Raw genomic sequence first — 15,000 nt, forward strand, 5'->3', positions numbered from 1 at the left:
ACACACATATATATATATATATATATATATATATATATATATATATATATTATATATATATATCCCCACACACAAAATAAGGCGGCAATGTTCACGATTCCTAATGCGTACTTCCTCCGAGGAGTTGAGGAATGTCTTTCCTTTTCTTTCTCTCGAGATTAGGAATACAAACGAGATGCTTCGCCGGGATAAAATCCTTTTGGCCGGCCGTATAATTAGAATTGGCGTGAAGGGGCCCAATGCTGCCTCAGAGCTGGCGAAGGGACGAGGATAGGCAAAAGGAGAGAGAGAGAGAAGATGAGAGAGAGAGAGAGAGAGAGAGAGAGAGAGAGAGAGAGAGAAAGAATAATGAAAAAAAGAGATACAAATAAGGGAGTAAAGTGTAAGAATAAGAAGAGAGAGAGAGAGAGAGAGAGAGAGAGAGAGAGAGAGAGACCTTACAGACCTTACATCTTGTTCGGGTTGCCCCAGGTCCCTCAGTGTGAGGCACCTCTAATGTCTACCAGAGAGTTGCTAGTACATCTTCCGGTATATTTTGCATCTTCCAATCTTGGATGGTCTGGGATGCAGTTTAGATATTTGTCGAGCTTATTCTCAAAAACATCTACGCTCAAACTCATGATATATTGCTCAGATGAGCTGGCAAAAAACGCATTGAATAGACGCTGCATTAGATGCTGTTGCGTAGTGATTAATGTTATGGTGTGCTTTCCTTATTTTTCCCTGGTATAGTTTTGGGCACTATTAATCTACCTCTGCTTGCTCTTTCTGATATTTTTAGTTCCATGATATTTTCTGCTATTCCTTCTATCTGTTTCCATGCCTGAATTATCATGTAGCGTCTCTTCTCCTTTCTAGACTATATAATTTTAAGAATTGTAGTCTTTCCCAGTAGTCTAGGTCCTTAACTTCTTCTATTCTAGCTGTAAAGGACCTTTGGTACACTCTCTATTTGTGCAATATCCTTTTGATAGTGTGGGTACCATATCATATTGCAATATTCAAGTGGACTACGAACATATGTTTTATAAAGGCATAATCATGTGTTCAGCTTTTCTTGTTTTGAAGTGCCGTAACAACATTCCCATTTTTGCTTTACATTTTGCCAACCAGAGTTGCTATTTGATCATTGCATAACATGTTCCTATTCATCACACACCAAAAGGTCTTTAACTGCTTCCTTATTGTGATGGTCTCATTATTAGGTCCCTTATATGCATATAGCTTTCTTTCTCTGTCTCCATAATTTATTGATTCAAATTTATCAGAGTTAAATACCATCCTATTTACCTCTGCCCAATCATATACTTTGTTAAGGTCTCTTTGTAGAGCGTTCCTATCTTCATCACAAGTAATTTCTCTACTTATTCTTGTGTCATCTGCGAAACTACTCACTACCGAATCCTTCACATATTGTCTATGTCTTCAATCATAATAACAAACAGTATTGCAGCTAACCCGTACCTTGCGGCACACCGGATATTACCGTTGACTTCATCCGATTTCTCGTCGTTTGCAATAACTATCTGTTTTCTGTTGTGTAAAAATTCTTTTAACATCTTCCTACTTTATCCACGATATTGTGTTTTCTAATTTTCTTCGCTAATATATTATGGTCTACTTTATCAAAAGCTTTTGCAAAAGTCTAAATAAACCACATCTGTTTCATTTCCGCTTTTCATATTTTGAATATGTTTCTCACGGTGGACTAACAGTTGGGTTTGTGTACTTTTTCCGGGTACGAAACCATGTTGTCCTTTATAAACAAATTATTATTAAATGTTTCATAATATTTTTCTTCATTACCCTTTCATACACTTTCATAAATATGTGATGTTAGACTCACAGGCAATATAATTACTTGCCTCTAGTCTTGATCCACTTTTGAAAGTAGGGGTAATATATGCTAATTTGTGCTCCTCATAAATCTTGCCTGTATCTACACTTTGTCTTAATAATATTGCAAGTGGCTTGCGATAGAATGAACTACTTTCTTTAACAAAATAGCAGGAATTCCATCAGGACCCTGCAGCAGCTCCATTTTTTAATTTCATTAATAGCCTGCACAATATCAGCTTCATTAATATCTATGTCAGCTAAATATTCACTATTTTCATCCCTTACTTCTATATCATTATCTTCATTATCTATTCTAGGGGTGAATTCTCTCTTATATCGTTCTGCCAGTATGTTGCAAATTTCCTTTTTTTCATTCGTTAATCTCCCTTCAATTCTCAGAGGGCCTATTTCTATTCTTCTTTTATTCATCTTCTTCGCATATGAGTATAATAGCTTGGGGTTTTGCTTGATATTTGAATAGGGTTTTTTCTTCCAAGTCCCGTTTTTCATTTCTTTTGATTGTATAATCTTTTGTTCTGCATTTTCTATCTTACTTTTTAGTTCTATAACTTTCCATGCATTTTTTTCTTTTGCAAGACCTTTTTTCCACTTTCTGATTTTCTGGAACAAGATCCTTCTGTCTCTTGGTATGCATGAATGATGTTTACTTTTCTTCTTCGGTATATATTTTTCCACTATTTTCTCCAATATTTTATATAATATCTCCGTATTTACCCTTATGTTATCACTTACGAAAATGTTATCCCAATCTTTGTTTAATTCTTCATTAATTTCTGACCATTTTATATTTTTACTGTAGAAGTTGTATTTTCCATATCCTTCCCACTTTTTCATTTCTTGCTTATCTCTATTTTCACTTGCTTTGGAATGAACTGTTAATTCTATGACATTATGGTCTGAAATATTCGCATTATAAAATATTATTTCTTTAACATAATTCATCTCGTTCACAAATACTAGGTCTAAAGTATTTTCCTTTCTTGTTGCGAGGTGATTTATTTGTTGAATGTTGTATTCTAGTAGCATATCTAATAGCTTTTCAAATTGCCTCTTATCTTCTGCACTACTATTACTCTCTTTTTTATATGTATAAGTACAACCACAATCTCCTATTCGTTCTTTCCATTCTACGAAAGGAAAGTTGAAGTCACCAGATAGGAGAATAGTCCATCCTTGTGATTTCTACATATATCATCCAATTTTCAATTATTAAGTCAAACTCTTTAGTATTAGGAGGTCTATATATTACTATGTTCATCAATTTTTCAGATTCAAATTCTACCGCCTATTAGTTCACATTCTGAGTTACTATATTTCTCATATATTTTTCCTTGTTTTTGTCTTTCCCATATATTGCGGTTCCTCCTTGATTCCTATTTTTCTATCTGATCTATAAGTTTGGAACCCTTTTATTTGATCATCCTTCCCAGTCTCTTGGGAATACCAGGTTTCACTTATATTCATTATATCTATTTTCTTTTCATTTTGGGTTAGTTTCTTCTAAGTACTCTATTTTTTCTTTTTGAGTTACTCGTAACTAAACCCTGCGCATTCATCACTATGATGGTTTTGCGTGTTTTCTCCTTCATTTAATACTGGTAGTAATAAGGATTTTCCCATGTCTCTTTCCTGTTCTGGTATGTTGTTCTTTTTTTCATTTCCAGAAATTCTGACATTAAAAAATCCAACTTTTCCATAATATTTTTGATCTTCCTTCATCATAATTATTCATTTTGTGTCTGAATCTGCAATTTCTCCGTTTCTGCAATATCCTCTTGCATAATAAATACAGTTATTATCTCTTGAGTAGAATTTCGGAGCTGATGCTTTGAAATTTTTTGTGACACCTCTGCATATCTCATTGGTGGTTTGCTTTTCTCTTTTACCTGATATTCTTGATTTCTCTCTTTATTGTTTCTTTACTTATTTTGGATTTTATTACTTGGTTGGTTATTTATTTGATTATGATTTATGGCTACAGGGTGCATATATTTGCATTTTTGTCGAACTTACATCCTTTCCATTCTTTTAGGTTTTTACATATTTTTGGATGCAGATCTCTGCAATCATCCCCATATCCATCTAAAGTATGCACATTTACCATATATTTCATAGTTTTGACATATCTTAGGATGTTTGTAGTAACATCTTTCTCCAAATCTGCAATTCCCTCTTTTCAAAAGGTGCAGATTTTGTCTTTCTTGTCTATATTTTCCTCTTTCCCGTCATTGTATTAGATCTGGGTAGAGCCTCTTCGGGATTTGCTTTTCTGTTGTCATATCGTAATTTATTCTTCGTATGTATGCTGCTTTATTGCCTCATATGTAGTATCAATGAGTATCTCTGCATCCATACTTTTATCTTGTTCTTTGTTTTCCTATATTTTTTTTTTTCTGTCATTTTTTTGTTCATTTTGATTTACTTCTCTTCCGTTTTCCTCTTCTTCTTTTTCTTCTTCTTCTTCCTCTTCCTCTTCTTCTTCATCCTCAACTATTTGTACATTCAATCTTGATTAATAACATTGCCTATCCATGATAGACATGTTGAACAAAAAATTCTTGTATCTTTTCTCAAATCTTGTATTACCTCAGCACACTGTGGATGGGTCGGAATGTTGCATGCAGCACATTTTCTGATTAGGTTTTGTGGATTGACTATGCTATACCAAACCTTACACAGTTTGCATGCTTTTGGCATTCTTTTTTCCTAATGCATCAATTAGGATATTCACAAGATTCACCTTATTCATTTTCTTTGTCGGAATATGTTGGTTTATGTATATTTTCTTTATGAGTCTCTTGACCACTTGGATTTTATTGGAATTCTTCAATTATTTTTCAAGATATTTTCATTAGATTTGTTCCAGTTTGAAGGATTATATCCTTCTAATATATCTATGAATGCTTTTGTATCTTTTTGGTTAGGACTGTTGCTGATTTCATAGATGAGAAATGCCAGTTCCCTTCCTGCTACCTCATCGTATTGCGAATCTGCTAGACACGCCAAATTACGCCACCTCTTCCCGCAGTTGGAACTTACTGCCATCGTTGTTCTGATTTATAGTATTACACTTGATAAACTAACTTAGAAGACGCTTTATCCTACTATTTTCACACTAATCTTATCACCGATAGTTCACGAACACTTCTAGATATTTCTCAAATTCTAGTCGTATGTTAAACTTGTGATATCTGTTGATTAATCTGACTTCACGCGGGTACGACTCACCAAGCAAGATGGCTACTTACGAGAGAGAGAGAGAGAGAGACCAATAATAAAAGACAGAGAGAAGGTAAAGTGCAAGAGAGAGAGAGAGAGAGAGAGAGAGAGAGAGAGAGAGAGAGAGAGAGAGAGAATTTTATATAAATGAGGCATATTCCTTAAAGGGGGCCTGAATAACCTCACACTTAGTAATCGAATGGAGGAGGGAGTCAGCCCCCAACTCATTAAGGGAACCCCTGTGCGTAATTATACCCTACGCACAGATGCAGGGAGACACAAACCTACACAGAGAGGAAGAGGGTTGAAGTTTAATCACCATATACTTCCTATGAAGGCTCACTGATCTCAAGTCACCACTTTTAATTCTTGTCTCCTTACGCATTTCATCAAAACTTATACGCACACTCGTATATATACATGTAAATGCGCGTAAATATATTATACACATGGTATATATACACGCACACACACACACACACACACATATATATATATGTATATATATATATATATATATATATATATATATATATATAATACATACATACACATACGTATGTATATGTGTGCCGGTCCATTTGTACTGATTTTATGCATGGTATGACATTTTGCCAATAATTTTACTTATAAACCTGCTACAATTACGTGTCAGATAACCCATTAACATCGTACTTACGATGCCGTACTTTGGGAATAGTCCACACAAAAATGAAATTATAAATGCGGGTGCTAGTGCCCTGACCAGGCTTCCAACCCAAGCTTTTCCCAGTTGGAATTAAGGTTAAGGCGGCGTGATGAACATCTCTTCCTATGGCTATGTAAATGAGTCGCTGCCTCCTATCAGCAAAATCGAAAATGTATGGCTCGAATCTTATTCAGGGTAGAAGCACACTATATACGTATGTAATTCAAGATTTGATGTCAGAAAGTTATTTGCGGGTCAACCTTTCAAAATACATAAATCAAGTACATATCTGCTCAACAATTTCTTAAATTACCTCTTTCCTCAACTTGAGAAAAATTCGTTTTTGGATTCTGTAAACAGAAAACTTGTGGGAAGTTCTTTTTTCAAAATCTCTGTTAGCACAAGGCCACACGTCTATTTATCCGAACGATAGGTAGACATGTTACTCAATAGCTCAAGACACGAACTTAATTATTGCCCATAATATTAAGTGAAACTTTCCAGCCTGATTTTAAAAGTCTGGAAATCCATAATTTCAATTATGCTGTCCCAACCGTGTCCTGAACTTGACTTTCTCCTAAGTGAGTACATATTCTCATTAAAGGTTTAGGAACTTTATATCATCAGAAGTAAAACCCTTATGATTAACGTTCTCAAGATTAACGTTAAAGAAAAGTAGTTCTTTCCCCGAACCGTAATATAAGAAGCAATGGATACGCATATTAACAAATGTGTAATAAACTCGACGAGGTCCACATAAACATACGAGTACAATTTGTTGAAGGACTACCTGTACACCTCACAGGGTATATTTATTAACTACGTCTGTCAGTCTGAGAGGAAATAAGTTGTATCAGTAAGATCTGTCTTCGTAAATCTTGAAGCATTAAGAATTTAGCTTTATCATAAATATGCATTTTATAAGATTTACTATTATTCCCCAAAATAAAGCAATAAACCGCCGAAATTAGGAAAAGATGAGGAGTCTTCTTCTTAAGCAAAGTCTCCTACAAGACGTAGATGAACAACGGTCTTTTAAAAGAAGGATTATATAGAAATGCAAGAGCCCGACCAAAGGACAGGGTGTAGGAGCACCCACATCCTATTATCTGCTCCTCGACTAATAATGAGACAAAAGGGGTTCCCTAATTTAAGAGTGTTAACGATCCCCTGTGCAAAGTCTCGCCTGAAATTCCTTTCAGTAGTCATTAAGGAATCCTGAAGCTGAACTTATTAATATCGACTTAAAAAACTATCGATTTTTTAATATAATATACATCACACAGATGACCTCCATTATCGAATGTATTTTGGGTCCTCGTCGAGGGTAAAAGTATTATGAAGAATTGTTATAAAAATAGAATCTACTATGAAAAAGGAATATATAAAACCAACACATACATTTTTTCTTTTCGGTTTAAACAAACACACACACGTATATTATGTAGTCATATATATATATATATATATATATGATATATATATAGATATATATATATATATATACATACATATACATGTTTGTTTGGTTTGAAATTTCTATGTCGTGTTCTTAAACCAAAATATATTCTCCGTTGTCTTGCTTAAAGAGATTAAGCGTATGGGTCATGCATGAACAGTAAGACAGACTACTGAAAAAGATGAATATAAGATGAAGACAAAAAGAGAAGATGCAAAAGGAAATAAAAAAGCAGGAACAGAAGAACTATTGGCCTTTTACACCCCTTTCCCAAGTCATCCCGGAGACCAAGTCCAAATAATGTGGCGAGGATATCGTATCTAACTCGGGGAACCAATTACATATAATGATAAGGTCTTTATCCCCCTAATACCTATCAGTGGAGTCCCGGGTAATTGGCCCAATCGGGGGAAAGCAGCATCTCCCATTAGATGCTGCTAACGCTTCCAGACGAACTATGCACCTATTAGCTTCTCTCTCTCTCTCTCTCTCTCTCTCTCTCTCTCTCTCTCTCTCTCTCATGCAGCAACCAATTCGAATTCATCTCCCGTATCTCATGCACCGGATGATTTCAAGATGTGTATTCACTAGGTAGGCCTCTTATACTACATTATTTCACGATGGTATCGACCATTGAGCCTGTTAAATTCTTAAAAATATTCAGCGTCATATATTTTATCATAAGGCTTTCGTACTGGGTTAGGATATTTACAATCATAAATATTTCGTTTTCATTCCTGAAAATTTAAAGTTTCTCCCGATTGTCACAAGCATTTCTTATCCAACCTCATTCATTTTAGTGTAACACTTTTCTCTCATTTTTCTTCCTGCCAGACTTCTCAATATAAATGCATTACTATTTCATTCATCATGGTTCCAAATTCTTGGACTATAGATTCACCACAAGTGGTTTTCCTCTCCAAATAGCCCAGTTATATTTTCAAGGGCACAAACTCCCTTCTCACAGAGAATGTGGGAAGACAGCAGCCGAGATTTGGACATCGGTAGTCATTAAGGTTCAGAGTTTCCGTGGAACGGAAAGGCTCAAATGGAAGATGTGGTATTTTTCTCCTAAGCACCAAAAATAACAAGACAACCCCAACCCCAGCCCTAGGCTTTAACAAAACCATTCCTTTGCCTAAGGTTGAATGAACACAAGTTTAATCTCCTTATCACTCGAAAACACAAAAGCAAACGAAAAACTCAAATGAAATGTTTTGGCACTCAACAGTGAAATTTATACTTCTGAAGACAAAAGAGGCTTCATTAGTTAAATAGCTATCACGACTGTAAGAATGCACCCCGTCCAAGAAGAAACGAAAAACGAAAAAGCTTTGACGTGTCTTTTGAAAGGCGATTTTACTCGAGAAATCCATCAAGACGATTGATTTCTGTAAACCAGCATCGCAACAGTTAGTACGGTCACTGATGTGAGGAGGTCTAATAATGGGGTTTATTTTGAGCAGTGTGTCCCAGGACTATGTAACTCATTACTTTAGTTCTTCTTTTATTAGGAATCGAGTTTGCTGGAACCCGGTGCTGCTGTCTCCCCTACCCACCCGATCACCTACCAACCCAGCCCTAACCTGGTCGGACAAACAGGATTACAGGAGGAGGGTGAACGTCTTCTCCTCCCTTCTCGTTTCCCTACTTACCCCACCCCCGCCCGTGGCGGACAAACCGGGATGCAGAGGGGTGGGTGGCCGTGTCATGTCACCTCTACTGTCACCCGGGAGAAGACAATCGAGATCAGATCCTCTCGGGTATTATTATGATAGATGACAACTGATTTCAACACCCTGACTTTCACCCATAGTCGGAGTTGCTCTTTACAAAAAGCCGTTCCCAGGTGTTTCTAACACTCACTGTGCGGCTCATTTCATCATTGGATTTGAGGGATGCTTCACGGGCGGATCCCCTCGACACTCCCTCCCTCCTTATTTATCCAGGCTTGGGAAAGGAGTCACTCGAGAAGCAGATAAAAATAAGGATAAATTCCATTAAAGAACCCTCTCTCGCGGAAGAATTAAAATCCCCCCTTCTCGATCGTGATCAATGAGAATTATATTATCACTGTGCAGGAGAGGGAATTCTTTAAAGAAAACATACTTCAGGGATGTGTTTATTTTTTCCTATGTGACTTTTACAGCTAAACCTATTGATTCCTTAGTCCCTTATTTGGAAATCCTTCTCTTTTACAAAAACTACATTATTTCTTCCTAATTCCAAAACATTTGGTTCACCATCTCTCTTTCTGTATGTGTAGTATATATATATATATATATATATATATATATATATATATATATATATATATATATATAATGTATATAACTGTTTTTCACACGCATAGTTATTTACAAATCACGTATGCCTTTCATGTAGCATTTTAGATCTTTTAATGTAAAATACTTTCAAACTGCCGTTGTAAATGACAGACTTGATTATTTTTTTTTACTTTTCAGAGAATAGAATCGGCCACGGCCCTTTCGTCCTCTTGTTTCCTATCACAGTTGCTTTCTTTTCTACGTTATCGGTTGAGGCAACTTTCAACAACCTACTCGAAGCCAGATATCTAAAACTCGTGTACATCTCAGCGTTACAGGTGAGCAAACAAGGCACTCGGCGTTTGAGTGTCTTCTAATCTGGTTTCAAGACTCTGCAGTTCCATGTTGATAAGCTGTCTCAACAACACCCCCATATGAATGTACTCAAACGCAAAACACGCTATATATATATATATATATATATATATATATATATATATATATATATATATATATATATATATATATATATATATATATATATATATATATATATACACACACACACCTGCATGCAACCAAAATAAAGTTTGGACACCGGGTGCTACCAACAGTGCCGGAAGCACTGGAATTGAGAAAAAGATGACTTTGTAAGTAGCAGACAAAATAGTACATTATCCTTTAGTAGAGAAACAAGAGGTTGTAAAGAAGGGAGGATAATGTTTGAATAATAAAAAAATTAAAAAAAGCAAAAACAGAGCAAGATCTCAAAAGATAAGCAATCAAAAGGGAAAAAAAGAGAAATCTCGCAAAGGTAGTAACGCAAGGACGGCCTATCGGAGGACCCAGGGCATTCATCTTGATTTTAGCATCCTGGCTGATACCTTTCAAGGTGAATCAACATCTGGGCCGCTGTCCCATTTCCAGAGCACCTGAATCTTCTTCATCAGGGAATCAAGACGGAAGACCCCCTCGATACCTGGCAAAGGCCGGATGGGTCCGACTCTTGGTTCCACCCGTCATTTTGGGGGAATTGCCCACCAGATTAAAATAGCAGTTTTTGAAAAATGAGTGGCCGATGCGTAAAATGCAATTAAGAAAGTCAACGGATACACATCTGCTGCCTAAAATAGTTTATTTACTCACAAAATTCCTACTACATTGTAGAAGACTTATTTGTCATTTAATTCCTTATTAAAGGATTGTGATCACTTTTTGTAAAGACGTGACACTGCGATGTAAATAATAAAAAAAATAATTGTTTTTTCTCAAGCAACAACAAATTGACTGACACTTAAAATCATACTCGTCGTAAATTCCTTTATCACATTCACGGTTTAACTGCCAAAATACTAGAAATAATTAATTCTTACGTAATTTCATCGAAGGCTATGATGCACTTATGTATCTAAAGGTAACAGGCAAGTAAATTCAGAAAATAATTTCAAGAACGGATAAAGAACGAAATATGAGAGGAGAGAGAGAGAGAGAGAGAGAGAGAGAGAGAGAGAGAGAGAGAGAGAGAGAGAGAGAGAGAGAGAGAGAGCTTACCTTACATTTACTAATGCATTTTGGTAAAAACTTTAAATACTCATACAATCAGCGCAAAACACAAACATATATATATATATATATATATATATATATATATATATATATATATATATGCACATAATATATATGTATATATAACATAAATATAATATATATGAATATATATATATATATATATATATATATATATATATATATATATACTATTATATATAACATAAATATAATAAATGAGTCGTTCCAAACTTAACGATGCTCTCTAGCATTTCGTTTACTGAATTCACTCTATTAAATTAAATCAAGCTAAAGCACCCATCAAGACAGATGTGTGTACAAACACACAAACAGGGGAACTGATTCTTCCACATGGTGTAACCGAGCCGTGACATTAGCACTTTTTCTTATATCATTTTTAATTATCAACAGTCCTATGTCAAGTATGTGAGGGTACATCGTTAAAAAGTTAAGTATATCTTAGTTTTACCAGACCACTGAGCTGATTAACAGCTCTCCTAGGGCTGGCCCGAAGGATTAGATATTTTTACGTAGCTAGGAACCAATTACATAGTTACCCAGCAACGGGACCTACAGCTTATTAAGGAATCCGAACCACATTATATCGAGAAATGAATTTCTGTCACCAGAAATAAATTCCTCTGGTTCCACGTTGGCCGAGCCGAGAATCGAACTTCGGACCACCGGACAGGTAGCCGAGCGCGAAATCCACTCGGCCAACGACGGACGAAGGTACATCGTGCTGACACAAAACGCATTCTCATCAAATTCCTCGTTAACATCTTTTAAGGCTCTGTCACCCTTGTTCTGGGTTCTGAGAATGATTGCTTTTAACTTCACAAAAATTGCCTCTCCTGACTGTTTTTGGTAAATACTTAAGCAAAAATGAAACTGTCCATCCAGTTCTGTTTAAATAATCAAAGAGGAACTAAAAATGTAATATTTTCTGACAAAGTAAAATGAGGTAGTCATGAAGTTTAATTCCAAAATGATCAAATGAATGAGGATATAAATTTTCTATCTGGGGTAAACCGACTCTAATATACCATGCTGAGTTATATATATATATATAATATATATATATATATATATATATATATATATATATATATATATATATATATATATATATATATATACACACACACACACATATATACTATAGTAATATATATTATTATATTATAATGATATATATATATATATAATATATATATTATAGATAGTAATGGTATAATATATATATGATATATATATATATAGATATATATTATATCATATATATATGTTTTTATATATAATAATATATATATATTACTTCTAATTGATATATATATATATATTATATAATGAACTCCATTACTTTTTTATTATACACGCATACTCATGAATTGCCACCAAACATACTCACAAATAAGGACGCATAACACATGAGTATATATAAAACTAAATAAACCCAGACGAAACCACACTCAAATATACAAACATACATACTCATACACACTTGCATATGCAAGGCGTGCGTAGTATGCAAGTTACCGCAAGAACATATTTACCATAAAAAATGTTGTACAAAACGAAAACCGGAAAGTAAAAAATAAATAAATAAATAAATAAATAAAAATTCAAATAAAATTGAAGTTGGGAAAACCTTTCGCGAAAGGAACACTGAGCAACCAATGCCTATTACAAAGAAACCTTCGCCATATGACGGCACAAAATGTTAGAGGGAAGAAAAGCTACTTCTCTTACCGAGTTGACCGAAAGAGACATACGACGAATGAGTTGCCTGTTTACATAGATCTTTAATTGGAGTTTAAGGGATATTTTTGAGTGAAACATTAAGGGGATTTTAGGGAAAGATTTGGTATCACGGGTGTTTATTCAATGGCCGTTTCATCTTTTATTAAGTTCTCAATTTCATTTTACGTCATTTTTAGGTTTCCATCAACATCAATCTCAACCAGAGTTTAATTTCTTCGTTAATGAATGAGAAAAGGTGCTTTGCCTACAAGGGGTTTCCAGGCTGAAAAGACAAATGAATAATTTTGCTTCGTTTATAATTTTTTTTTTGAACTTGAAAAAAAAAAAAAAAAATAATGATCACAACGACATCAGGAGTCTGGGTGCGGGATGACACCCAAACACAGACACTGACTTCGAACGTGACTTCGTTTCTCCTCTCATTCGCTCAAGGAACATAAATGACTTGCTTATGGCATGCTTGAGCTTCTTCATTAAGTCTCCATTCCATCAATAAAAAAAAAATTCGTGAATAAAAATGAGCGATCTTCAGCCAAATTCACATATGATTTTAGACTCATCATCGACAGCTTTTGTTCTTTCTGACACGTAATGTGCGACATCCCTCCCTCAAGAAAAGGAGGTGAAAGATGATGAATTCAATTGCACTGATATTTTTTTTTCTTCTTTTCAAGCCATTCTTTGAAATCTTTTCGTTTCTTTACATTCTCAACTCATCAAACTCCCTATTCTTGAACAGTTCTTTTGGAAAGACAAGACTCATATGCTATAAAAAATAAGAGATGCATCATGATCTACATAATAAGTAGTAATAGCAGTAGCAGTAGTAGTCAAGTCATCAAAACTACTAGAAGCAATGCAAAGTCATTCCATAAGTCTTCCATGGAATGATAATTGAGCAGTACATAGTATAATCTATATATATATATATATATATATATATATATATATATATATATATATATATATATATGCGAAATTAGACTCATGGAGACAAGACTGCCTTTCTCATAAGCATCATTAAGTCATTATTTATGGTGGGATCATGACTCGAATCTGTATGGTTAATAATTGTCACTCGATTTGATTGATCATCTGCGCCTGAACTATACATACATACACATCTATATATATATAATATATATATACGTATATATATGTATATGTATATATATATATATATCATATAATATATATATATATATATATATATATAATACAAATGTATATCAACGCACATAAAATATAACTTCTAAATACATTCAGAGTCACATAAACTCCATGCAAACGGCAGTTTAAAACAGATTCCAGCCATGATGTACATTTTTAATTTCAACCAATTTCCTACAACAGTTAAACAAAGAAGTAACCTCTACCAGAAAAAGCTTCTACAGCAGCTGTGATAAACGCCAAAAACGAAATAAAAAGCTGGAAAAAAGCTGACATGCCAAAAAAAAGAAAAAAAAATCGTCGCTGCTAAAAGGCTACACTACTCCTTAAAAGCTGTTCCTTAGGGGCTAATGTAACCGGACCTACCGCGTTCACCCTTACATCGAACACTAGCCCCGCCCACTTGTCGAAGCTCTCTTTACGTGTGAGAGTTCCGTAACCTCTCTGTCTGTGACACCTGGTTTTATTTCCTGTTGCCTACTTATTTATTTATACCTTATGCCATATTCTACCTTGGCTTTATAGCAGGGATGTAATTATGCTTGCCTACATATATATCATTCAATTGTGAAATTTGTTATTCCCTTAATTTTTTACTAACTGTTATATACTGCACATCATTTTATAATAATTTGTATTTTGACAAATAATATTAAACGAATGAAAAACCTATTACAATCAAATAGTTCTAATCAATATTAGTTAATATAAGCATTTCTATTAAAAGAAAAGCTTTCTGTGGCAAATAAAAATGCTATGTAGTACCCATTCTGCAGAAAAGATACGAATCCGATTATACTTAATGGCCAAACTCAATCTGAGCATTATATTGCCCCTAAATTCTACTATTATGATTCCTGTTACCAATCAAGCAAATATAAATGAAACCTAACTGAGCACTTAGGTAAGTTCTAAGCTGAACCTGCAGTGGGAATAACGGAGAATAAAATATTCCTAAGGAACGTTACCGATAAACCCGAGAAGTCCATCATCTGACCTGCACC

General features: G+C 34.5%; 1 protein-coding gene across 6 annotated transcripts in view; it reads right to left on the bottom strand.

The window, feature by feature from the left end:
- The window catches only part of LOC135219467 (muscarinic acetylcholine receptor M2-like), a 740,507-nt gene that overhangs the window by 57,390 nt on the left and 668,117 nt on the right, over positions 1 to 15,000 (bottom strand). The window lies entirely within an intron of this gene.

Source organism: Macrobrachium nipponense, chromosome 1 (assembly GCF_015104395.2).
Source record: "Macrobrachium nipponense isolate FS-2020 chromosome 1, ASM1510439v2, whole genome shotgun sequence".
Classification (NCBI taxonomy): Eukaryota; Metazoa; Arthropoda; class Malacostraca; order Decapoda; family Palaemonidae; genus Macrobrachium; species Macrobrachium nipponense.